Consider the following 27,516-nt stretch of genomic DNA (forward strand, 5'->3'; position numbering starts at 1 on the left):
GTTAAACTAGCTCAGGAAGACGTCTTTTGAAATTTTAACTGGGCTATGACGCTGAACCATAGAGACCATATAATTATGTGGTTCTCAATTAGATAACAGCCCCTGGCCGTGTCCTCTCCGGTTTAAAAATACCTGTTGATTGTTCTTTTTCTTGAAAGGTTAGTTTCTACCCAGATTAATATTATGGTGCCATTATAGTTATTATAAGATTGTAAATTCTTCTGGCGATGGGAACTGTTTTATTCACCTTCGTATGCCATAAGTTTTTCTGCTTATAACAAACCTTTAAGCAATGTCTCTAAAGAATACAAATTAACTACTGAGGCTTTTCGGCTAAGCACTGTGCTATGGAATACGTACCCCGGTTCTGCAACTCCATTCAGTCTCCCTTTTTATAGATGGAGTAACTAAGGCAACAAGACGCTAAGTAATTGTCAGAAGCACCACAGCTAGTAAATGATGGAGCCGAGATTCAAACGCGGTCAGAACAGCCTGTGCTGGGCTGCCATTGTGCTGTGCTGCGTCTGTAAATACTGCAGAGGACGTGATGTCTTGTAAGTGACGCACTCTCTGGGAGGAGTGCGAAAGTCTCTTTGCCCGAAATATGTTCCGCTTTGAGAACAGATTTTTCACATTTGTATCAGGGCATTTAGGTGCTTATACTCTGAGCCGAAAGACCCAAACCCAACCGACCTTGGTAGTGGGGTCTTGGGAAAATATAATTAAAAACAAAGTCTGCTGCCAATCCCAAAAATCTCTCCACAAAAGTGGAAGAGAAAGAAAACAGTTCTATTATTGAATAAGCATTAAACCAATATATGATATGTATCACAGCCAATCCACTGAGAGAAGCAAAGACAGAAAAAAATTTCACCCTTATACATAGCTAAGCAGATCCCCTTTTTCATACCTGTCCTCAAGATAAACTAACTAGTCCTCGGGCAGGAATACTTGACAGCACCACTTCTCACACATAGTTAATTCTGAATTCACTTGGTAATTGGTAGCTGGTAATCTGTGGTTAGCTAATTAGTTTACCCAAAGGAAAAGCAAACTTCTTATATTTTTATGACAGGAGATAGGTTTGTAACCTGGAACTGGCCGCTTACAGAAGTTAGACTCCTACTGTCCCACAGAACCTGGGAAATAGGGATGTTATTTTCCTTGGTGATTACATTTCAAAGAGATGGCTCCCAGGTCACTAAGAAAGACATTCTTGGGTTGTAAAGCTGGCAGGAGGCTTATTTAGCTTTTGAAAAGGTTTACATATGTCTCAAAGGGGCAGAGAAAAAAGTTTCAACCACAAGTTTTCAAATGTAAATACTGAAAGAAAGGGAGGGGGTCCCTTTCTCTTTCTGTGCTCCAAGTGGTCTGGAAGCCCAAGGGAGACCAAATCAGACAGAATGAGGTGAGTGAGTGGGGATGAGGTTATTTATTTAGATTTGTATTTACCCTGATTCAAGATACAGACATGATTTAGGCCAGCGGGCGTTCAAATTTCCATTTCACTGGTCCACCCTTTCCACAGACATAATAGGGAGCCAAATAGGAGGAGGAAGCCACGAGAAGTGTATTACCAGATGCAGAGGGTTAAATTTTCCATCCTTATTCAAATTTTTGCTTCCTGGTTTTTTTGAAATTACATCTAATTTCTAGCAGATGCTGAGTGAATTTGTGTGCTGTACCAGATCATGCGAATGTATCTAAGAACTGCCAGAAAAATGACTGCCTTTGGTGGTCTTTTGAGTTCAGTCTTCAATCTTCAGTCCTCCTCCTTTATTACACAGCCTTGGAGATATCTGACAGTGAGAACGTCTTGCCTCCACTGACCTCCAGACTGTCAAATGCCTACCTTAGCTTTGATAAAAGGCTTGGGCAGCTGCTGGTGACTTCCATGCCTTAGCATGTGCCAATAATACTCAGCCTGGACGACCTTACTCCAGTTTGTGCTTGCTTGGCTCAACGAGCACAACGGCTCAGCTATACCTTCCTTCTGGATCCTTCCCTAACCCTCCTCCCACTCACTCGCCTCATTCTGTCTGATTTGGTCTCCTCTGAGCTCCCAGGCCACTTGGTAATTTCCCCTATTATGGCACACACATAGATGAGTGTGTTTATATGTAGTCATGTTTAATATACCAGTCCATAAATTTCTTGAGAGCAAAAATTTTTAAAAAAATTATATAGATATAGATATAGATTAGATATAGATATATATTCCCAGCACCTCACAGCAGGGTACCTAGATGAGATCTGAGGTCTCAAACTGGTGACTTACAATCCTTACCTAGTACACCTATTTTGTTTTGAGCTCTTTTTAAATTTTTGTTTTAAAATATTTCAGATCACATTTTAAAGTCTGGATTTGCATACAAATCAGGGTCTTTGACATCTCTTGAATGATATGATATGGCCACCTAGGCTCGTTTCCACATGGCAGCAAGTGCCCAGTACAGAGATGGGTCAGTTAGATGGGACATGGGCTCTCGATCCACCTTACTGCCTCTCCCTTTTGGTTCCTCATTTAGGCTAAGTATGAGGTGTCATTTATATTGAGTGTGTATTGTTTTTTTGTTTGTTTGTTTTGGAGTAAACTATTTCTCAGTATCAAAAGAAAGACTAAAGCATCTTTTAAGAATAAAGAGAGAGAGAACATTTCTTGGTGGGAATGAAGCATTTCCTCTGTGTTTATTATGAACATAGAATGTATCTATGTCTATTTTTCTTAAATCCAGCAGGTTTGCTTATTACTTTACCTTCCTTGCCCTTAGGGTAGATACTCAAAAGCTTTTTGAGGGAGGAAAGGAAGGAAATAAAAAGTTCAGCAAATGGGTAAGATTCTACATTTTAAATCCAGCTATTTATTTAAACAGACTTCCCAAATTAGTACCTTTATCAAATCCTTCAATTTCCTCCTCAACATCTCTTCTAACATTTGCTGCATTTTGCTTGTGCGTGCACATGATAATCATATTTCCGTAGCAACTATCTTATCAAATACCAGTGAGATAAGTCCATGTATGTGCCCTTTTTCCTTAATGACTCAACAGGCATAGAATGTACACCAGCACAGATAATCACTTCGTGCAGGAAGTTCTCTAGAGGATTATCCTCAGCACCCTTTTATAAGATAAACAATGTTTGATGCGTAGAACTGAGAACTATTTTGTAACACTTACAAACAAGAGGAAATTGTTAGTCCTATCAATGCTTATGTATCAAATGAGCTTCTAAATAAATACTATTCTTCTTCCCTAAACACCAGCAAGAAGTACTGATGTGTGCACAAAGTAGGATACTGATTCATCCTCTGTAAAAAGCCATACTTAAGAAATTACATAGTTTTTAATTCCAAAGAGCTTTTATTTACAAGGAAGGATCTTAAAATATTTCCTTCTAAAGTCTCTACTTACTTAGAGCTACATTGTTTCAACAAGAATTCTATCTGGTTTAGTGGAACAGAACCCCTTGAGTGTTCACTGTCCTTTAATGGGGTTATTGAGTATGGAATGATAACACGGAGTCGAGGCAAAGTGTTCCTTTGTGCTGCAAACATGCTATGACATCATGAAATATAACTCAAGTCCTCTGTCCCCTTCTCCTTGCTCGGGATTTCAAAGTCATTACTATTTTGCCTGGCCTTATTAGTCCTTTCCAAACTCTAGAAGTGTTAGGGAAGTGATCGGGGGTGGGATCAATCAGGAAAAGTCTCACGGATGATTCTGACATATCCTACCCTTTTGAACACCCAGTCATCCTTTTAGTCCCATTGACAAGCAAGGGTATATGACAGGGCTCTCAGAAGGAAGGGTGTGTCAGAGAATTTTATGTTTATTAAACTCATGAGGAAAGAGTTCTGTGCACTGGGAGAAAAAACAATCAGCTATGTAAATTGAGTTTACTTTGGACTCGAGGAAAGCAGAATGAACCACCCAATAGAAAGGACCCAAAGCAGAGTTAGAGTCCTGACGCTGTGTTCTGATGAAAAGACTCAGAAGGGATGAGGGGAAGGTGGCTGTTCTGATGAGAAATGGAAATAAGTCACCTTTCTTAGAGCCTAGAAGCTGCCTGGAAATTCACACTGCAGACTCAGCTGGAAGACCCAAAGCACATCTCACATAGTAGGGTCATGTTTATTGTGCTCATCTCGAGTCACAGTCCTCCAGGTATTTGAAGAGCTCTGTTTGATTATGGTGTTGTACAAGGACCACAAAATCTTCAGTAGCTAAGGAAGATCACTGGCAGACTGTATATGATGTAAAACAGGCTCACTCAGATAACTAACTACACATTTACTTGTGGTTAGATGTGAGAAACCGAAGCTTTGATTATTGCTGTTTGTATAAGTATGCTGCAATAATCGTGTCCTGTCTACAAAAACAGAGAAATACTTAATTTTTGCAGTAGCTTCAAAAAGGGTAATGTAAATATTTGGATACCTGACTTTATTTTAAGAATACTGACAATCAAAGAAAATCTGCTAAATTATAGCATAGGTTTGAAGGAGAGGGAAATGCTTTTGTAATTTTGATTCTTTTAAATTCAGAATCGACATGAATTTCCAACCATGGGATAGAGTCACCCCGTATATCACATGAAACCAGCCAAAGCCAAAACCGTCTCCTGTTCTTGCAAAAATTTAAAAGCCATGAGAACCAATCAATATCAGTTCAAGGCAACTACCACCATTTTATTAAGCACCCTATTTAATCGCCACATCCTGTGCATAGACGCTCTTCTGTCAGGATCGAGTCTCCTCGTCCTCATTCCAAGTCACAGTGACTTGGAATCTATTCAGGGCTGTCACTTAGTTTGATGAGAGAAACACTGCTGCGTGCTGCCCTTGCAGATTCGAGTTAGAACCTCCCTCCTCCTGAATCCACGCGGGCCTTTTTTACTTTCCTTCCCACATTTATTTCTTTTTTCCACATCTTCCTTTCTCACTATTTTCATTGAAACACCTAAAAATGTCAGTAAGGAGGAGGATGGAGAAACAAGAGCTCAAAATGTGTTTTCTATGACACACCTGAAGACCGGTAGAAACAAGTATAGTCTGGCTCTCGAGCTTTTGGACTGAGATATATTTATGAAAAGCAAAAGATCCCACAGTCCAGGCAGATTTCCCAGTCCAGTTTTCTAAAGAGTGTAAAACTCACTGAAATCAAGGAAGGGCACTCCCAAGGAAAACTTAAGGTGGGTCATGATTATCAATATGCAGCTTTAGAAATAGAGTGTGGAAGACATACATGGACTGCAATGTATATATCTTACATTTAGCTGAGGGAATGATCAATCAAAATTTCCATTTATACAAATCAAGAGTAATCCAGGACTGTATCCAGGCAGACTGGAGGTTTCAGCTAACTTTGCTTCGTCTTATTGCCCAGGCTGTAAATAAAAGGACCCCTGGCTTTAGGCCTCTTTCTGTTTGTAGACAGTAAATTTAAATCCTTTGTCCCCACAGACCAACGCGAAGCAGTAACCTTGGCTACAGTTGCCGCAGCAAAAACAGTCACCAGTTTTCCAGTTCTATATTCGGATTTTGAAAATTGGTCATGTTGAAAGGGAAAAAAACAATTTTACTTTGCCTCCGCTATTGACACCACGAAGCACTCCTCAGACTGTTCGGAGAGGAAACAATGAGTCATTCATGCTGTCAGCCCAGGTGGCGCGTGAATTCCAGACTGAGGCCGCTGTGTTAACCCGTGAAGGGCTCTGCTCCCAGCCGAGCGCGGAGGCTCCCTGCAGCCTCGGGGGAGGCAGGGCAGCTGCAGAGCAGGCCCGGGCGTCCGGTAACCAAGGCAGTACCTCCGCGGCGCCAGTCCCCAGGGGCCTCTGAGCTGTTTGTCACCGTGTGATTGGTTCCAGGAGAGGGGTGGAGAAGTGAAAACACTCTGCCCAGGATATATTTAGTTGAAGTGCAGCTGGGGAAGCGCTTAAACAAGGGAGCTTTTGTCCTCAGGATGAAGTGTTTTCCTTAACTCCACTAGGGTGAAAAACTTAAGCCATAAACTGATCCCCCCCCCCCCTTACTCTATTTTCTCTTCTTGGGGGAAGTTTAGAATTTTCTGAGATTTGTCCTATACGAGGAAACACAGAAATTTAAAGCACACATCCCTGATGGAAGACACAGTTAATAAGTTCAGATAATTTCTTACCACAATGTGTGTGTGTGTGTATGTGTGTGTGTGTGTGTATATATATGTATGTATATGTGTGTATATATGTATACACATACATATGTATGGTATTCTTGAAATTAATTTTCTTTCAGTTCAAACAAGAAGTTAGGTATTTTGTCAGGCATCTTTACCTGGTCAAATTTACGGAGATAAAAACATAATTAAGTTTTATAAGCTGACAGAACCCTGTTTCACTTGAGTTGACTCACATTTTCTAGTAATGAGAGATTTACTTCTGCCCTGATGGGCACAGCTTCTTTGCAACAGATTACTGATGAGCCATGTAATGGCTCCTGTTCACAACCTTCTTGGAAAACCACTGAAAGCTGCCACCCTGCTACAAGGCTTTACGACCACTGTGTAAATGCTGTGTAATAGGGGCATGTTGTCTACTATTAAGAAGTAACACAGGAAATATTTTACATGCAAATCCCATTTGAAATTATGAACCAAAGGCAAAAACTCATGGATAAGAAGTCCACGGCTTCAGTAATACTAGAAAATCAGACATGTTAGTCGGGGTTCTCTAGAGAAACAGAATCAATAGGATAGAAGGAAGGAAGGAAGGAAGGAAGGAAGGAAGGAAGGAAGGAAGGAAGGAAGGAAGGAAGGAAGGAAGGATGGAAGCAAGGAAGGAAGGAAGGAAACAAGGAAGGAAGAATGGATGGATTTCTCAGGAACTGGCTCATGTGATTATGAAGGCTGTCAAGCCCAAAATATGCACGCACATACTATACAGACTGGAAACCCGGGAAGAGTTGTAGTTAAGTCTGAAGGTCACGTGTGGCGGAATTCCCTCTTGCTCAGGGGAGGTCAGTCTTTGTACTATTCAGTTCTTCAACTGATTGGATGAGGCCCAGCCATGCTATGGAGCACAATCTGCTTTCCTCAAAGTTCACCAATTTAAATGTTAATCTCATCCAAAAATATCCTCACAGAAACATCCAGAATAATGTTTGACCACATATCTGGGCACAGTGGCCCTGCCAAGTTGACACATAAAATTAACATAGGCTAAAACACTCATTTTGAAAAATTCGCTTGTTAAAATACAAGGCTGCTTACCAGGCTGAAGCTGCTCTGAGGGTATAATAATGGATCTAATCCCTGATTTCCATGACCTCTCTCTTTCTCCCTCACTTCCGTGTGCTCTCTCTCTCTTCCAATCTCCCTTTTTCTCTTTCTCCCTCTTCTCTCTTGGGGGTTTGCCCTGGAACCAGGCAGACTGTTGTGAGGAAGCCCAAGCCACAGAGAAGCCACATGTGGGGACTCCAGACAGTAGCCCCCAACCCACAGCAACACGATCTACGAGACAGACATGTAGGTGACCAGCGGAGCTCATCTCCAGCCTCCCGTGTTGCAGCTGGGCCCAGACAAAGTGGACCAAGCTGTGCCCTGTCTCCATTTCTGACTCACAGAAACCATGAGAGGTTAAAAAAAAAAAAAAAAAAAAAGATTAATGCTATTTTAAGCCACTAAATTTGGGAGTAATTTGTTACACAATAATAACCAGCATGATAAGGTTATAGTTAACTTTATAAGAAACTATCAAAGTATTTCCCAAAGCGATTTAATCATCCTGCACACCTACCGGCAATGTGCGAGGGTTCCAGAAGCTCCATCCTTACTCATGCGTGATATCTATCATCAAGCCTTTCAGATTTTGGCCCTCATCGCGGTGTTAATTTGTATTTTTCTGATGTCACCACACCCACAGTTGATCAGAAATGTTATTACCTAACTTAGAAAACATTTACTGTGATATTTCATAGGCACATGTCATAAAGCCAACTGGTCCCTACACCCCTGGCATTTGAGAGCTTGTGCTGACATTTCCAAATTGTTTTTAAAATAAATGCTACCAAAATGAGTCTGTGTAGTTAATAATTATCCACACGGGGAATTTTGAAGTTAGTTTGCAAGCCCTGGAAGAGCGAGGAATCAAACCCGTCCATCCGCACATGTGGGGCTCCTGACCCTACTATACCACTCCCCACTATTAACTGGTATCAATATTATTACCATTTCCTGAGAAATGGTATGTGCCAGGGATTGTGCACACAGAAGCTCAGTGACCGTATCGCCACTACCAGGTCCACGTTATTGTCCTCACCTGAATCCCAAGGAAGAGGGGATTCAAGAGCTCGACAACCGTGGCTGTGGCCATACAGCTGAATTTGAACCCGAGATTGTTTTATTTGATCCCAAACAGGTTTTTCCTCGCCTCATGCTAATCTTATACCAGAATGTAAGACAATGTTTTGGCCTAAAGTAAACAGTGGAAACTATTCCAGACGAGGAGTTGGGAGACTGGGTTTTACTCCTGGCTCTGTCACTGATCAATAGTTCCTTCTTGGGCAAGTCTGTCTCTGACTACGGTTCCTCGTTATCAAAAATAAAAGGTAGGGTGAAGACTATCCAGCTCGAAAATCGGTATGTGCCAGGCACTATCCTAAGCATTTTACCCATGTTAACTTATTGAGAGCGCATGAAAGCCCTGTGATATATGATATAGGTACGATTATCATGCTCATTTGACAGGTGAATAAACTGAGGCACAGGTGAATAAACTTTCCCGAAGTCACAAAACCACTGGATAGCAGAGCTGTGCTTTAAACCCAGGCAGTCTAGCTCCAGAATCCATGATCTTACTAAGCTGGGCAACATCTACTGAAGCTTAATTTTAGCAATGGCATTATGACATTAGTGGCAGTATTCTCCCCCATCCCATCCTCCCTATTTTTTTGAATGAAAAAACTGAAGCTTAGAAAACTGATCATGCCCCAAGTCTCTCAGCCAGTCAATGCTGGAGCCAGGATAGGAAGCCCAGGCAACTTGACATCAAAATCTAGAGTCAAATGTCCCCAAGTATCAGAACCCTCGGGAGTGCGAGATGACAGCTTGCTAACTCCCCGGGGAATCTTGGGAAAGGCCCACCTGGAAACACCAGCATTGACTGTACACGGCCACGCCTACCTGACATGGCCACGCCTACCTGACATGGCCACGCCTACCTGACATGGCCACGCCTTCCACGCCAAACTCCAAGTTGGCTCTGACCTTCCTTTTCCTCCTGTCTTACCAAGCCAGGGGCCTGGAAGTCAAAAATTAGAGCTGTAAATGCCCAAGGGAACCTGCCCTCGGGGCACTGGTGGTGGTGATGCTAATGGTGGGGCTTCCAGAATGGATACTGCCACAGGCTGGCGGGGCCTCCCTGGCAGGTCCTCCCTATCTGATGCAAGCTGGTCTCCAACCGGCCAGGCCCAATGGTGAATTAATTACCTGAGACGCACATGTCAGAAAAGGGAGCTTCAGTAGCCTGAATACTATGGTTCTAATGCTGTGAGAATCTGGTTTTGTTTCTACTTTTTCTAGAGCATTTTTTAATAGAGATGAAAAATAAACACTGTATCTAATGAATAGGAATCTTCCTCTTACTCCTGTCCCTATCCCGAGACAACCTTTCTTGTACCTCCAACCAAAGATATTCTTGCATGTATAACCACAGACGTGCATATTTTTAACCACACAAGTGGGCACATTCTATACACTGTTCTGTAGCTTCCTTTTCATTTCTAATTGACCATATAGCTTGGAAATTATTCCTTGTCAATACCTAAAGAACTAACTATTTTTTAAAAATCTCTGATGTTTGTTTATTTTTTCTCTCGTCTTTTCAAAGGGGCCGCACGCGTTCCTGTTGTCAGGCTGTGTCACGATTCCTCTAACCAGTCTCCTGTGATGACTGTTTAGGCTGTTTCTAACCAGAAGCTCTGACAAGCCGGCGTAATGAATCTGCTTGTGTTTTTGTTGCAGGGCCGTGTAGGCCCCTCTGAGATCTCTAATGTCACACGTGTGGGGGAGGGAGGGAGAGGAGTTTATGGCATGCCTCCCCGGCTTCTCAGCCAGCAAGGCACAGATGCCTGCTGGAGTTTTCTCTATAGGGCTGTAGTCAGAAGAGAATTCACACAGCTACCTGGAGGTACAGCTCAGGAAAACCATCCAGACAGCAGCTCAGCTGATCACTGAATTCTGGAAGCAGCAGCAATGAAAACACACCACGAGCTTTTCCAAATCTGCCCGGGTGAATGTGCTACTACTGTCTTTTCCAGCAGGACCTGTGGCCCCAGGGACGGGGCTGTTTCTGTGACTCCTGCACCTGGAGGCGGTGCTAATAATTCAGGGCGATGTGGACCAACAGACAGAGAACCAACAGATGGGGTTCTCCACGGTTACCTCAGGTTTTGAAGAGACCTGGGCACCTTCATTCAGCTCCGCTCTCATTTTCTCTTCCCTGAGATCAAAGCTTTTGGCGCGGTGAGCGGTTCCTCCCAGAGCAGCTGACAGCTGAGTGTCTCTGCCGGTGCTCGCTTTGTCTGAACACGCCTCGCTCCCCCGCCAGCCCCTTGGCTGTCCCCCTTCCAACATGGAGGAGCCCTAAACCCCTACTCAAAAACGTTCTCTGCCAGGATGGGCGAGAAAGCGTTTTCACCTGAGGCCATTATCCCGGCCCTCCTCAGAACAAAAATTAGTTGAAAGTGACAAATATAAAGTCATTGATTCCTCACTATCACCTTTTACTGTGAAAATTCCCAAACGCACAGAAAAGTTGAAAGAATTATGCAGTGAACACTCCTCTGCGTACCATGTAGATTCTAAAATTAACATTTTCCTAGATACACTGTTTCAGGCTTTTTAAAAGCCTGGCTCAAATATTCAGTTCATTTGCTTTTAAAATCTTAGAACGAGAAACTTAATGCCTTGTTTAATGAACACAGAATAATTTAGATCCATTCCAAATTACACTAGTAGGAAGCAAAGAAAGTTAGGGGACAATGAAGAGAGAGTGTGGCCTCGAGGGGGAAGACAGAGAGGGAGAGAGGGAGAGGGAGAGAGAAGAGGACTAGAGGAGGGAGGGGTGTGAAGACACAGGAAAAGAGCCTCTGGGCTTGCAAAGGAGATGGGTCAGGTTTTGTACCCAGGCAACAGCTGCTGTGTGGCTAAGGACGCTCCTGCTGGGGCCTAGGCCAGCGCCCAGCACTGGGCACAGCCTGTCCATCTCCCTCTGTCAGAGTCGAGACAGCCATACGCAGCCATCCCAGGACCGCGGAACCACGAGTTCCTGGCCAGGGGGTCCCACTCCACAGACAGCTGTAAAATGGGGGAGACCTGGGATTGGGACCAGCTTCGTACCCCAGCCCTGTTAGTACTCCCGAAACATAAGACCTCGGATGGTTATTTAACATCTCTGAGCTGCTATATTCTCACTCACCAAATGGGCATGTTAAGAATATCGACCGCATGAGGTTGCTGGGGAGGTAAACTGAGGCGAAGGCTGGGTGGGATGCACCGAACGCCAGCTGTCTGCCAGGCTTACGCACTTGCTCTCAGCCCTGATTACTGGCCTTATAGAATCAGACATTATCACTGGCCTCATTTTGGAAGTGTCCAAACTGAAACTCAGAGTGGGGAAGTTACTTCAGCAGGTGGTCCGGCTGGTAAGGGAGTAGGCCAGAACCCCCGCCTGCAGAGCCCCCATGCGCTGCTGCCCTCGGCCTTACGCCCAGCACTAACCTTATAAAATGTGATGAAACACTCCTGCCACAACGGATTCTTGCAAGATCAAAGTGAGGCAACCCATGTGTACATGCTAGTACCTAGATCCTTAAGAATGTTTGTTGAATGACTAAATGAATATTTATAAGCTCATCTAATACTTGTCATATTCTTCCGCTGCTTCTGTAATTATTAACTCTATAGAAGCTTTCCTCTAGTAGATAATTATGGTGAAAAATCTCCCTAGTCCTGTACTATACAAACATCAGATTTAATTAACAAATTATAAGGGAGTTCATTTTCTTTGTATTCTGACCTCATTTATATTATAGCAACATAGAACCTATTATATTTTTGGTCTATGATGGAACAACAGGGCAGCTGATTATAAATGCCAGGGTCTAGGGCAAGCCCTCCCTTCTCTTGCCCGGCTGCTCCAACTTGACATTGGACTTCCTCAGTGTGCCAAAGGGCAACCCACACCCAGGCTGCCCCGGGAAACAGAGCTGGATGCCTCTGTGCCTTCCTTGCCTTTGATGAGGCCTCTCCATGGACTGGTGGCCGTGGCGGGCTTTGCACGGTGGTTTTCCACCTTTTGTAATAGACTCTCCTTTCAAAACTTGTGAAATAACCCTATGAATTTATCCATAACTACGACCAAGAAGACACATAGACTAGAATAAGATCATGTCTTGAAAAGTACTTTGAAACTTTCTTCAAAATTGCGATATAAACCTAAGGTTTTGAAAATAAGTTCAATAGCTAATAGGCAGAAGCAACCAAAGTGTCCGTTGACAGATGAAAGGATAAACAAAATGTGGTCTATACGATACAATTAAGTATTATTCCGCCTAAAAAAGAAGGGAATTCGGACCCATGCTACAACGTAGATGAACTTGGAGGACATTATGCTAAGTGAAATAAGCCAGTCACAAAAGGACAAATACTGTATGAATCCACTTATGGGAACTATCTAGAGTAGTCAAATTCAGACGCGGAAAATAGAATGGTGGTTGCCAGCAGCTGGGGGGTGGGAGAAATGGGGAGCTATTGTTTAAGGGGTGCAGAGTTTCAGCACTGCCAGATGTTCTGGGGATGGACGGTGGTGACGGTTATACCACACTGTACATCCCGAACTGGTTAAGATGAGAAATTTTATGTCATGTGTATTTTACCAGAATTAAAAACGATTACTTAAAAAAATCAGTTATTTGATTCATGAGGGTGGTTTTGTCTCATTTTTACCATAACCAGTTAAGAGGACAATATAGTTTTCACTTTTAATAAGATCAGGGGATGGGAGCTTGGAAAGATGCACAGTGCCACGACAAGGACAAGGTGCAGGGCTTGAAGCGGAAAGCTAGGGACCTGCGATGCAGCTGTGGTCCAAAGGTGGTTTCCACGGCATCTGTGACTGCTCTTCTTTAGAGCGAGAGGACACAGTAGTTTGGGGGACTGAGTGAATGATGCCTAACGGAGGAATCTTAGTGGTCACCTGGGAGAGTCTGGGACCACAGTGCCGTCCTCTGAGAAACGAGCTGCTGGACGTTGCCATAGAGCCTGTGCCTTGGCTCCTTCCAGCGATAACATCCTGTCGGCACCGACAACGGAATAGGTCGGCCCATCACATCACCCTCTGCTCTCGGACGAGGCCGCATTGAGCCAATCCCTCAACTTTAAGGGATACGTGCTGTTTTGAGAGGGAGTGAAAAATTCCGAGTGGAGTGTTTACAATTCGCCTCTGTAGTTGCAAAGACACTATTACCATTCCTCTTTTTCTATTTGTGGGGGGGTGGGGGAGGTAATGGTTATTTAAAATATCAGCAAGTCCCCACTATATATATAAAAAATATATATATAAATGTATATGAAATATATATATAATATAGATGTGTAAAATATATATTATATATATAAGTATATATATATATACGTATTATTATAGAACATTGCGTCTCTTCAGCTTTTCATTTCTAGGATAGACTAATTCAGTTTTTTTTTTTTTAAGGCCAGCTATTTAGCATGTCATTATGACTGATTGTAAATTTCATTCCTGTGTGTTCAGGATTAACGTAAGGGAGTTAAAAGCTTTTCCATGCCCTTCATTACCTCTTTCCCAAAGGTGAAATTTAACTTAATGTTAGAGCAACAATTCTGTAGGTAATGTCCCATATGCTGATTTCCCTTTACGCATTTACACCGATTGACCATAGCTAACAGATGTTCTCTTTGCTGATTGTGGAAAATTTTCATGCACACTATGGAAAGGAGGAGGCATTATTGTAGTCAGGTTCTAGTCTGGCTCTATCCCTTCATAGCTGTGTGGACTTTCCCTCCTTCATCTGTAAACTGGAGATAAAATACCGCTTTGGGATTGTAGAGAGGAGGAAAGGAAACGACATCCGTAAAGGTTAACTTCTGCCTCTTCCTCTTTCCTACTGTCATTCTTTTTTATTCTCTGCGAAATGAGAATTTCTTTATCTTTTGTCTTTTTTTCTTTACTCTTACTCCTTTTCTATTCTTCCTGTATTTTCGCCTTCTCTTTTTCCTTTCTTCTTCTTACCAAAGGAAACACTGTTGAGGTCCCCTCTCCCTCAGTGACATGGCATACCCTCTAGATCTCACTGCACTGCCTTTCCTGATTTCTGGCCTCAGTCTGGCAATTGACAATTTGTCAGTTGGTGCACTGGGACTTACATACATAGGTTACTGTTAACTGCATCTCAATCTTTATTTTCTCATGTAATAAAATCTCCCAATGTCCCACCATCTAATCTAACTGCACTGCTGTGGAATTTTGCGGCAAAGTTCCCTTCGGCCATCTGGGAGAACCTGACTCACTACTTTTTTCACTGAGCTTGGTCCTCACTCACTTGTTAATAGACCTTATTTACACTTCTGCTTCCAGTTCTATGTTTTCGCATTTTCTGTTCACCTTTTCACCGACAGTACTTTATTCAACATCAAACTACTTCTGTGTGTGAATTCGGAAACAAGAACAGATACTGTGTTCGAAAGTTCCTTCCTTCTCTTCCTCAAGCATGTCCCTGGCTTTGTACTTTGTAATGGACAGTGGCGGTACCTTCTAGAACGGTCCTGAACTGTCTTATGCTATGCAATGCAGAGAATGCACTTTCTCATAACTGGAAGTTGCTGGCAGAGCAAAAAGCAACAAAAAACAAAAGCTGCATTTCAGGAACTTCATTTAGTAAAATACACTTCCTTTTGGTAGTTTTCCAGCTAATTTCTTCATCCAGCAATAAAAGTGAATGGCTATGGGCAAGTGTGTGTGTGTGTGTGTGTGTGTGTGTGTGTGTGTGGAGTAAGAGTTGGTGAAGGGAATCAAATACTAAAACAGATGTCAGTTTCAACTGATGTTGTCATTCATTCGTGAAACTGTAGGAAAGGGATAAATTCACCAGTGAATTCAATTTATTACCCTGTATCTCATATGAAAGACAATGAAGGAAAAAAACTGTGTATGATGACAAAGGATTTACTGTAGATTGTTGACACCTATCAAAGACCTGGAGAACAAACTTAATCTCTTACAAATGTATAACGGCTGTTAAAATTTCATTTTTTTTTTTTTTTGTAATATTAAAACCTTGAGAGTATCTATATTTCCCTACTTAGTATTGAGATCTTTAAATCAATTTAACTCTTAAGATTACAGGTGGATACATAGAAATTAAAAGAGGGTTTTGCATTTCTCTATAAGAGTTTCATCAAAGATTGCCATCAATTATCTTATTTTTCCTCACTGGCAGCCTAGCAAACTATGATATAAAAGATAAGTGATATGCTTTAAAAGACACAAGTCAGCCTTGAGGCAATACCTAGAGTCACAGATTTTAACTTCTACTCCCAGGGTGTTTGAACACAAAATGACATTACTTCTACTCGGCAGGTGTTTCTGAATACCCATTATGTGTCAAAATTGTGCTAAACGCTATGGAAGAATACAAAGCAATATAAAACAGTCTCTTATCCTTGAAGAGCTTTCGACATTCAGGAAGATGAGATACCCATGAAATCACCTGAAAACAACTCAAGACATCTCTATGAAAAATAGGATTAGATACACAACGTACGCTTTCAAAGCATTAACAAAATCCATGTTCACATTTAAAAAATTCAAGATGGCACAGAAGAGTACAGTGAAAAGGAATGTTCCTCCCTGCCCGACAGCCAGCTCCTTCCCCAAAGGCCACCTCGGTTATGAGCTCCTCGTGCAGCTTTCCGGTGACGGTATAAGCGTACGGAAGCTTATGAATAATTACGCATATTCATTTATTTACACAAATTCCACCCACATTTTAAAAGAAGATTCATCCAGAACCGCTAGTCACTGTTGAGCAGTCTCAGGAAATGATTGCATAGTAGGCACTCAATAAATATTTGAAGGACTGAATGAACCATTTCCCTTTGGTCAGATATTTCCATTGCTTGCTCTTTTAAATAATGCTGCATAAAACATTTTTGTGATTAAAAGCTTCTTTACGTGGAGTCCCAGAACAGGAATTACTAGGTCAAGGCTTTTGGATATTGCCAAAGGGCTTTCTCATAGGTTATTTACTCCCGTCAGCTCCATCATGGATAATTTCATTTTTTTTCCATCTTTGCTGATTTGATAGGTGAAAAATGCCATCTCATTGTTGCTTCAGTTTGTGTTTTTTTTTTTTTTTAATTACACAGTACATTTTTTTCCAAATGTTTGCCAGCCATTAATAGAACCTGTTTTAAAGAATTGTCTGATAGAATACGTTGCACATTTATCTATGTGTTTTTTTTACTGATTATTATGACCTCTTTAAATATTAAACTATTAATTCTGTTCCATACTATTAATAGATAGTTCCCCTTATCTAGTGTTTGTCTTTTGAGTTTTGATTTAATTAGCTTATTTTGGGTCCAGAAGATGGACATTTTTTATCTTTATCTGCTCAGTTCTCTCCATTGAGTCATCCATAATTTATTTCATTGCCTACTTATTGCCTCTTTTAAAAGACTGTGTAGAAATGGAAGTAAAGTCCACCTTAAGCTTATAGCCTGTCTACAATGGAAATTTCTAAGCATTTACTTGCTGAGGTAGGTTGAGAATTAATTCTGTTTTTGGATCCAAGGTATGTAGATTTAAGAAAACATCCTGGACCTCTTTCTTGGAAGGACTTTGTCTTATTGGTGAACTTCCAAGTAGGAAACCTTATTTGGGGTTGTCAAATGCTGTTATCTTTCTCCTTCTCTCTTTCCCTACTACCCAGAGTGGAAAATTGCTGAAAATTTGGTTTCTAGCCACTCAATTAGTTCATCTCAAACAAATCATCCTGTCCTCTTGGCCACTGTTAAAAATGAATCTGATCTTATCAGTCAGGGTTCTTCAGAGAAAGAGAACCAGTAGGATTTATATTTATTCATTCATTCATCCGTTCGTTCATTCATTCTCTCTCTCTCTCTCGCTCTCTCTCTCTCTCTCTCCCCCCCCCCCCCACACACACACACATCTCCTTCCCTCCCACCCCTTCCCATTCCCTGCCCTTCGAAATTCCTTTTCTTGGAAACCTCAGGTTTTGATCTTAACAGCTTCTACAGACTTGGTGAGACATAATTGAGAATAATCTTCTTTACTTAATATCAAATAACTGTCAATGTTAAGTACCCCTACAAAATACCTTTCCAGCAACATCTAGACTATTAGTGTTTGACCAAACAACTGGTCACCACAGCCTAGCTAAACTGACACATGAAATTAACCTTCACATTGATCTTCCCACTGAATTGCCGTTCTCTCCTTATATCCCACATCCAGGGAGGGAACTAGTCTTTTCATTTAAAGGTCTCTCTTCGCCCATGCTTTCATGACCCTGAATGCTTTTCTGTGAGTATGCAGTCTACTAAGTTTTATTAAATATATTGTAAGATTTTGATAGTATTCATTTGTGAGCACAATCACTGCCTATTTTTACAGCTGGTCCACTGGCTACACAAATCACCTGCTCCAAAAGTTGGATTGCATTGAATTCCATTCTAGGAATTAGGAATTCGTTGGGTAAGCTTTGACGATATGGTTATTACAGAGTTTCAGATCTAACAGGACATGTGATAAGAGGAAATGTTTAGTGCGCAGTTAAAACACCCACCGTCTGGGGATGATACGGAGGCCTGGGCTAAAACATCAGCTCTGTCCCTTATTAGTCCTGGGAAAATAAGACAGGGCGTGGGAAGGGGAGGCTGGAGGCAGTAGTCGCCACTAAATCAGAGGAGCACATGGAGCCAGGTGTGAGAACCCGCAGCAGCGACTGCTGCTCAGGTCCGCGGAGGAAGAGGGGAGGGCGCCGTGCCATCGGGCAGTGGGGATGGAACCGTGCGGGGAGCCGCTGCAGAGCTGGTGACGAAGCACAGCTTCCGTGCGAGGATTGCAGGCGAGTGGGACAAAGGACTTTCCACCGCCGGCACCGATGGTGGGGTGAGGGGACTGTCCTGCTCCCAGGCGCTCATCCGGGCAGGAGAAGTAAAACTGGCCCTGCTTCCCTCTCAGCCTACTCAACAGGACAGGCCAGTCCTTGGCCTCCTGAGGATCCACCATCTTCGGGGGAAGAGCAGTCACGGTCACTCTTCGTGAAAAATGAAGACTCTGAAGTACAGAGAGGGAAGACCTCTCACACGGCGTCATGCAGTTATTTGTTAAGATAAATGTATTCACATATGTCACGGGTTGAACTGTGTCCCCGCCTAAATTCCTATGTCAGAATTGGAACTCCAGGACCTCAGGATGTGACCTCATTTGGAAACAGGGTTGTTGTTGCAGATGGAATTAGTTAAAGTGAGGTCACACTGGAGTAGTGTGGGCCTCTAATCCAGTACGGCTGGTGTCCTTATAAAGAGGGGAAACATGGACATGGACTTTGCACACCAGGAGAATGCCACGTGAAGATAATGCAGAGGGCAGGGTGACGCTTCCACAAGCTCAGAAGCACCAAAGATTGCCAGCAACCCCCAGAAGCTAGGAGCAAAGCATGGAACAGATTCTCCCTCACAGTCCGCACAAGGGCCCAACCCTGCCGACACCATGATCTCAGACTTCTAACCTGCAGAATGGTGAGAGAATAAACCTCTGTCGTTAAGCTACCCATCATGTGGTATTTTGTTACAGCAGAGCCCTGGAAAGCCAGCACGACATGGACGTATATATTACTTTTCTGCTGCTGTTCTTAATGAAGAAAAAGGTCTTGGAAAGTGGTTCAGCTTCTCATTTTAAATGAGAACATTTTTTGCTTGTGAATACATAAACACAAGTTCTCGTAATTCAACAGAAACGATGGCACGAAAACTCAGATATTAAGGATACACTCATCCTATAAAGGAACCAAGAGGATTCCCAACGAGACAGTTCGAACGTGCATGCTACTTTCCATTTCTCCACTCACTAAGGGAAGGTGTTTGGAACACCACAGAAACTTTGAGAATCCCTCACATAGAATCACAATCTGGAATGGCTCAGAGGCTCGGGGACCTTTCCTGTCAGGGGGGCAGTAACCCGACCTGCAGGCTTCTCCACATTCTACCCTCAGACACAGCTACATTTGCTTGCTCTCTCTCTCTTGTTTTTCCATGAGCTTTTTCTCAATAAGAGCTACTTGAAAAGTTATCCTGCAGTTTCATTTGAATGAGCTGAAGAGGCTTATTTTAATTAAGTTTTTAAAAAAACATACCAGAATTTGTTTTAACAGATTGAAAGAATAATTGTCTTTCCATGTGTTCAGCAGCAGCGGCAGCAGCAGCTGCCCAAGAAGACCTGTTTATGCTAGATCTCCAGATAGAGACACCTTTAAAAATGTTTTGTCACTCCACAGAATAAATAAAGTTAAAAAAGGGCGTAGTGGGGAGGTTCTTGGTGAAATCCTTTTCTGATGGAAAAGTTAAAGTATCAAAGTGAAGACTGAAGTCCTGTTTTGGACTTTTGTTTTTTTGCTTTTGAAATAAAAAATGGTAAACCATAAGTAGTCAGTCACAAGTATAAAGGTAATTTTTCAACACTTCAAGGCTCCTCTGAACACAAAATAATATCAACGAGGGAAAAAATGCATGAGGAGGAATCTTGGAGAAACCAGGCACAAGCTTCCAAGAGTCCTCTCCCAGTGGAGTCACACAGAACACATTTAGTTCCCCCAACAATGACTTGTGACAATGTGTGTGACATGTTGTCTACTGTGAAAACTCATTACAGACTCAACAGCCAGGACTTTTAATGGGTGCCAGTCACATAGGCCCCCATGCCTAGTACTCATCAAAATCCAGACTCCCAGGAGTAAAGCAGGTCTTCGTCACAGCCTCTGTTTTTGTACTGATAGTTTAGGCAGAGTGAGCCACTCTCACTTTCTGGGAAGGGTAGGAACCTTCCTGAAATCCAGGTTCCCAGACATCGGCCAAGGGCCAGCTTTGCAAGCTCTGTTCTGCACATTTTCTCAAGCATTTACATACTGAACCTGAAGAAGATCTGCAAGACCTACAGGAATGCAGTCTGTTTCTCTGTACCCCCTTGCGTCACTAAAACTTCTGAGTTAGTCCGACGTGAGTATTCGTGACTGTCGATAAGATGGCCAGACCTGTTTGGCACATGCATCAGAATGCAGAAGAGCTGGTGCTCCACCTTGCCAAGCTCCTCTCCAAAGGGGCTGTGCCATTTTACATTCCCACTAGCAACGCATCACGGTGCCTGCTCGTACACGGCCTTGCCAACAGCGTATACTGTCAACCTTTGGGGGTTTTGACAATCTGTTACGACAAAGATCTCATGGGAGTTTTATTTTTCATCTGATTTGTAATGAGTAATTTTGAGCATCGTTTCATTCGCATAAGGGCCATTTATATCCTACTCTCTCTGTGAATTAAATGGATGCCCTTTAATGTGCCAGCCATGTGTCTGACGCTTGGAACACGAACATGGCAAAGGGCATTAGAGTAAAAAACCTGAAGCACAAGCTGGTCTGCACAAAGTTGCTCAACTGTTTATCCTGGCCTTCTCAAGGTTACCAGAACAACCTTTTCCTGGCCCTCCTGAGGCATTCTACCCAATAGGAGATCCTCCGTGCCCACTCAAGAGCGTCTTCCACACCTCTCCTCTCTAGCTGGGCATCTCCAGCTTTAGGTCCACAGGAAAAGCTCCCTGCGTGCCCGATCACAGCTGTACAAGCAGGACACCTACGCCTGGCTCTCAAGTTGGTTCAGGCCCTCCATCACAGATAGAAATCACTTCTACCCTGGCTTGTTTTGCGTTTGTTTTGACTGACTCGTACTGACTTGGTTCCATCTCCCTCAAGCCTAAAAAAGGAGAAACGTCACCTTTGTTCCACCTTCCACCTGTCTTCTTCTTGCCCCTCCCTCCTTAATAACAATATCCAACTCTTTCATACCACTTACGGCGTGCCAGGCACTTGTTCTAAGGGTTTTTATATATTTGCTCCATGAATGCTCAGAGTAACCGAATAAGGGTAAGCAATAATTACCTTCATTTAAACAGAGAGAAAGCTAGGCATGGGAGGTTAAGCAGCTTCTCAGGGTCACGTAGCTGGTGACACAGCCTCGAGCCAGAGCCCTGCAGTCTGGCTCCAGACCCATGTTCTCAGTCCCCCATAATCTCACCTCTCAGGTAACATACCAAGCTGCACACAGTCATGCTCCCACGCCTCAACACTGGGCTGATAACAGACGCTTCCAGACCCCACGAACAACAGGAACACCGGTGGTTCAAAGCCAGCTCTCTGCTAATGATAAATGTCCACTTATGGGCAGTTCCCAGTTTCCTAAATGCACGTAATCAATGTTCTCAAGAGTGATCGAATGGATCACAAAATCTGAAGTGCTTCACAAACTCTTAAAAAGCGGTTACACGATAGCACAGGAATGTGAATATACTTAATTGTCATTGAATTGTAAATTTAAAAATAACTAAGGTGGTAAATTTTACATTATATGTAACTTACCACAATTTTTACAAAGCAGATATGATCTTATACAAAGTGGTTCTGGCGTATGTGTATTTTAGTGTGTCACAGGCACACCTTCCTCATCATCTAAGTAGCCTTTGGGGGGAAGTATTCTTCTCTGGTTTGCTTGACCCTCCAAGCTGATCCAGGGAGAATGATCTACCTATACAGTCCAGTTACCACCAAAGCGTGATCGTCAAGGTCGGCTCACCCTTTGTACAATTCTAGTTTATAGAACAGCCTCCATGCTTCCAAAATAGTGCCACGAATGGTCGATTGCCCGATTACACGCGGGAGCCACGCTCTCCCAAACATGAGCCTTGGGAGTGACCCCAGGTTCTTCCCAGCCAGGGAAGTGTTTTCTTTTTCCAGAGCCAGAGGAATCCACTTTCATTCCCAGCCCTGGGCTGCTGTACGTCTCACCGGCTTGGTATGTCCACCCTTCTGATTCTTTGTGATAGCCTGCTTCTCCTAAAGATTTTTTTTCCTAGGCCCGAGGCTGTTGGTTCTCTGTGCCACAGTTTCAACACTACAAGGAAGCTGCTCGGCCCCCACCAGAACTTCTTCTATCCTACTTCCTCCTCAGGTACTGAAACCCAACCTCCGCGCTCCGCCGCCAACGCCAAACAGGCCCTTCTTGTCTTCATGGTTCTCTTCTGCGTCCCCCTCAGTGGCAAATTCAGCTGTAGATCATGTTCATGAGCACTGCACTCAGGGTCTTTCTCTGTAATATTTACAACTAAAGATTTGAACAAACAGAACATGAGAGTTCTTCAGCTGTTCTGAATGAGATTGAGGAGAAAGAAGGGTTAAAGGGTTCCTTTAAGTAGTTTTCTTTCCTAAGTTTTATTTTATGTAATAGTTGGGTATAAAGTTAACTCTGCTAAGGCAAATCTCTTTCCCTATTTTCATTTATTTAAATAAATAGACTGAATTGAAGACTTATAGGGAAGACAGCAGCCCAGGGGCACTGTAGCCTAGTGGCGAAACATAACCTGCTGAGTTTAATTCTTACTCAACCTTGTGGTTTTTCCCTCTGACCTTCAGGCTTCCCTCACCTCTCTGCGTCTCCTCGCTGAGCAACAACTTTCCAGTAGCCCTCCCTGCAGATTTTATCTGTCTTCCCATTTTTGAGTGCCCTGGAAAATATTAGCTCCTAGAATTCTGCCTTTCTCTCTTTTTTATAGTTTTAAACTATGTCTAATGGATCTGGCTGATGCCATCAACTTCACCCTTACACGCGGTCATGTCGTACAAAATGCTTTCCGATCTCCAAGCCTGAAGCTGAAGGAGATGGAAACCATTTTCCCTACTCGATCAGTTGTGTTAATTGTTAAGTGCAGTATGAAGTATAGCTTGTCTCTCATAGTTTTTAAGCAAAGCTGGTTACGCGTTATGTAGTTTGCTGGTTTACCTACCTTTCTCAGGCTAGCTTTGCATTGATGTTTCTTCTTTTTATCCCCCTTTGAACAGCGATGTCAACACATAACCTTAAAAAGTATGACTTCTCAAAAGCATGGTGTAGGGGAACTGATAATAGCCCTGTTAATTCCCCACAGCGCCTCTACCTCTGCTTATCCACATCCTCACTGCTGAGGATAAGTTCTCTTTTCCAAGAAACTCCCCCAGGCAATCCCTACCCACTCCGGTCTTTTCATTTCTGGACTATATAGCATCTTTATTATTTAGCCCCTAATTAGATACTTAATCACATTCTGCTTCGTGTCAGCCACAGTCATTTCATAAATGCCAGTCCTGTCACCGTACTGAGATGCCCGACTCTCAAGGACAAGTTTCTTAGCACCTCTTCGTGCTGTGGTCTCAGGGCTCCCTGCACAGCAGGGGGCTGCCCTGGTGGCCAGAAAGGAAAGCTGCAGGGGCTGGGGGAGTGTGCAAGGACAGCACACCTGCCCTCAGAGTGTTCGAGGTCTAACGGGGAGGATAAGCACAATAACTTAAACTTTAGTGGTAAGCTACACGAACATGCTCTGGTTAGAACTCGGAAAAGCATTGTTTTTGAAAGAACGTGAGGGGAACACACATGAACAACGGAAAATCTCAAGGGCCAAATTTTAAAAAGACGTGAACTAGGAGGCTTGGAGACGGTGTAGAACCATCTCCTGAGAACCAATTTTTTTCTGACATGATCAGTCACAGCTCTTCTCAGTCTCTTTGAATTCATGTTCAAGATTCAAGTGAGAAGGAGTTCTACTTTCACTATGGCAGAGAAGGTACTTAACAGACTGGCCTCGCCACAGACAAGAACTGCACATGATGGACAAAATGCAAATGACAACCGCACAGTGTCTCTTGAGAACAAACAGAGCAGGTAGATTTTGAAGGGGCTTCAAAGCTTGGTGGAAAGAAACTGGTTCAAGGCCGGGTTCCTTTTTAAGGGGTTTTGGCCTGAGAAAAGACTGCAGTCATTGTGTTGGCATAGGGTGGCTTCAACTCCGGTGGAACGCCTGCCATTGTCTCGATTTAAGTAACGAGGGGACATGTCCCAGGGCAAGTACACCCAACGGAAAAGGAAGGAGGAATCTCAGATCAGAGAGAAAGAGAGTCATGATTTTTGACTGCAGAGGAGGTTCAGAACCTGGCTGGCGTCAGATACTGGGGAAAGGCCAAGTGCAAGTTGGATCCCAAAGCTGATGATGCCAAGGCCTCTGGCTTGTTGCTGTACCGCCTCTGCCCACTCCCTTCCTAGTGCCTACACATAGTAAGGAGAAAACACAAGTGGAAGAATCATTCTACTGCACACTAAAATCATAAGAGCCCAAGTAAAGTACCAAGGAGTTTCAGGATGGAGATACTTCTGGTTGGCTGGTCAGGGGCTATTGCATAACATTCCAGCATTCCAGATCAGAGTGCCAGGGGCAAGATCTATTTTTGACCACCGACAAAGAGGGTGTGACCTACTTTTTAAAGGAGCTCTAATAAATAGAAACCTATATTTATATTAAAAGTACATTAAGTTATAATGAGTTACTTTGGCTATATCATGTTGAAGCTTGTTCCATATCAAGTTCTCCTAATCTAGTCAATGGAATTTGATTTACAGTTGATGGGGATTTTGATGGGCTGGTTTCAATATAGCAAATCCTCAGTCGGCTGTTATTTGAGCATCTATAATTGTGCTTTGGTAAATAAAGGCTAAGTCAAGGTTCTTATCTTCAGTAAAGCCACAGGGAGTTTACTCAGGGATGTGTGATCCCTACACCAACAAATCTTAACTTATAACTCAATACTGACTAGCATAGTCATTAACTCATAGAAATTCATGGAGGAAAAGCAATTGCTTTGAAAGAGAGTTTCATAAGCAACTGTTGGCATAAACAGGTTCTGTAGGAAACACACCCAGATGGAGATATGTGTGGGTACTAAGAGCTATGAGAGGGGAGTAGGCATTGTGAGGGAAATACTTGAGATGGTCATGTTTTTAGGCGAGGGAGTGTCCTAATGGCATGGCTTCAAAGGGACTAAACCAGTCTGTTTGATATTGAACATGTCCTTGATCCTGCAACCTTTGAGCTGACAGATAGAGTAGTAACATACTCTAACTTATCTTAGCGGTGTGTTTCTGATTAATAAAATCTGGAATATCTTTGGAAGGACGCTTGGGAAACTGGTTACATTAACTGCTTTCAAAGAGGGGTGCAGGGTGGACGTGAGTGGTTTTTCACTGTATACTCTTTTGCACCTTTTGAATTTTAAATCGAGAATTAATTTTTTTTAATCAAAGGATAAAATACATGTGTGCTAAAAAAAAAAAAGAAATAGGAACAAATGTTTTAAGAGTACTACAATCATCACAGGATGCTCCATTGGAACTTAAGTAAACAAGCAAACTCCTATGCAAATTTTAACCTTGATACACGATAATCTGAGCTTGTTTAAAGTGTACAAGTTGATAACTTTTGACATGTATTTATATCTGTGAAATCATAAGCACAATAAAGATAATGAACAAAATTACTTTTGAAAGTTTCTTCATGCCCTTTGAATTCACTACCTCTCACCTCCTTGAGAGGCCTTCCCTGACCACTCAACTGAAATTAAGCTCCCGTCATCATAACACGTATCAATACCTGGTGTTTTCTTATTTGTGAGCTTCCGCCCCATTAGAATGTAAGCTCCACGAGAACAAGTACCCCTGTCCACGCAGCATCCCCGGTTTCTAAAACAGTACCTGACACATGGAGGAAGTTCAGTTAACTGCTTGAAGATACCATTTTGGGACTCAAATGAGCTTCAACCCTGTGTGCGATGTAACCTGGGAAAGAGAAAGAAAGACTGTTACGCGTGAAGGAGCAGGGTGTATACAGAAATAAGACAGAGTCTGTGTCTTAAGTCCTGCAGCATATGAGCAGCAAGAGCAACTGCAAAGAGCAGGAGCAGAGCGGCAGGAAATCTGGAAAGGCCTGTGTTTAAAAACTGTCTTTGATTTGAGTCAAGGTCATCTTGGGTTTTCGCTCAGCCTCAATGACAAGCCAGGCTGACCACCTAAAGGAGACACTCCAGGCAGAGATGGACACAGAGGACAGGAAACAGAGAAGAAAAAAAGAAAAAAAAAAAAAAACAGGAAGAAAAAAGCAGATACCGCTGGTGTCTCTGCCTTTTCTTTAATTGCTACAGAAAGGGAGGAGGGCAGAAAGGGGGAGACAGACCTGGGGAGAGCTCCACGGAAACAGGGAGCATGGTAGGAAGCCCTGTTCTGCAGTGCGTAAGGCCATGTTACATTGGGAAGGGAAGCTGCTCCCCCATTTCTTGTACCAGGAATCCTTATCAACCGGGGACATTGCAGGTGCTGGTTACAGCCCTGGAAGTGCTGAGTGTTGTGTGACCTTCAATCCGTTAAGGAAAAAAAAAAAATGTTAAAGGTGTTTATCGTGACAAATGCAGCTGACACAAGATAATTAAAAAGTAAAAGAAAAAAAAAGTTACCTTCCTCCACAATAGTGTCAGCTTTCGGTTCAGCAGATATTTGAGGTTTTTTTCTTTTATTTAAAACAATTTTTGCATAGTTCAAAATTCAAGTCACAAAGAGGCATTGAATGCATATTGCTCTTCCCATTCCTATTCTCCAACCCCCTCTATGTTCTCCTTGGAGGTGACCAGGATAAACAGATCCTTGCATCCTTCCAGAAATAGTCTCTGTCCATTCAGGTTTTCTTTTGGATACAAATAGGACCAGGAGTACTCAGAGCACACACAGGAAACAGAGAGGGAAAAAATAGTGAGCCAAAGCTAAGGGATCCACTCTTCATTTTCACCCATAAAAAAAAGCAGCATTAATGGAAGCTAGCCCACTGGGGAAGGGAGGGATCTCCTCTCACTTCACTGGCAGATTACAGCATGCAAAGGAAATGTGGAGGGGATAGGATCGGGTCTGCCAGGTGTCAGGTGCTTTTAATTTAGGACAAAGCTAGTCTCGCTTTAACGAGGAATGGCTAACGACATGGTGTATATATATATGACAAAAGAAATCACGGTGGTCCTGGGAGACAGGAAATAAAGTTTCAATGTGGCAGATAAGGGCCTTCTCTGAAAAGGGGGTTGTGTGGGATGCAAGCTTGGGAGAGGAAAGAGGTTTGGCGTAAGCCTCCCAAGATGTATGTTTAGGAGGTGTCACTCCACAGTTGAACTATGGGACAAAATGAGAGCTAGATGGTTCCCAGGTGACATGCCAGGAGACTGACAGTAACGAGATGGGGACGAGATCTGGGAATTACGTTAGAATGGATCTGACATTTCCCATTGGAAGGAGTCCCAATTCTGAAGGTGGAAGACTT

At 42.9% G+C, this 27,516-nt stretch overlaps 1 protein-coding gene across 3 annotated transcripts in view; it reads right to left on the reverse strand.

The window, feature by feature from the left end:
• FAM174B (family with sequence similarity 174 member B) overlaps positions 1 to 27,516 on the reverse strand; it is a 105,470-nt gene that overhangs the window by 76,166 nt on the left and 1,788 nt on the right. For all 3 annotated transcript variants that reach the window (XM_036231995.1, XM_036231993.1, XM_036231994.1), the window contains exon 2: positions 25,914 to 25,997. The gene's annotated coding sequence lies outside the window, so the exon portion shown is untranslated. The remainder of the gene's footprint in view (positions 1 to 25,913; positions 25,998 to 27,516) is intronic.

Source organism: Rousettus aegyptiacus, unplaced genomic scaffold, assembly GCF_014176215.1.
Source record: "Rousettus aegyptiacus isolate mRouAeg1 unplaced genomic scaffold, mRouAeg1.p scaffold_m13_p_14, whole genome shotgun sequence".
Classification (NCBI taxonomy): domain Eukaryota; kingdom Metazoa; phylum Chordata; class Mammalia; order Chiroptera; family Pteropodidae; genus Rousettus; species Rousettus aegyptiacus.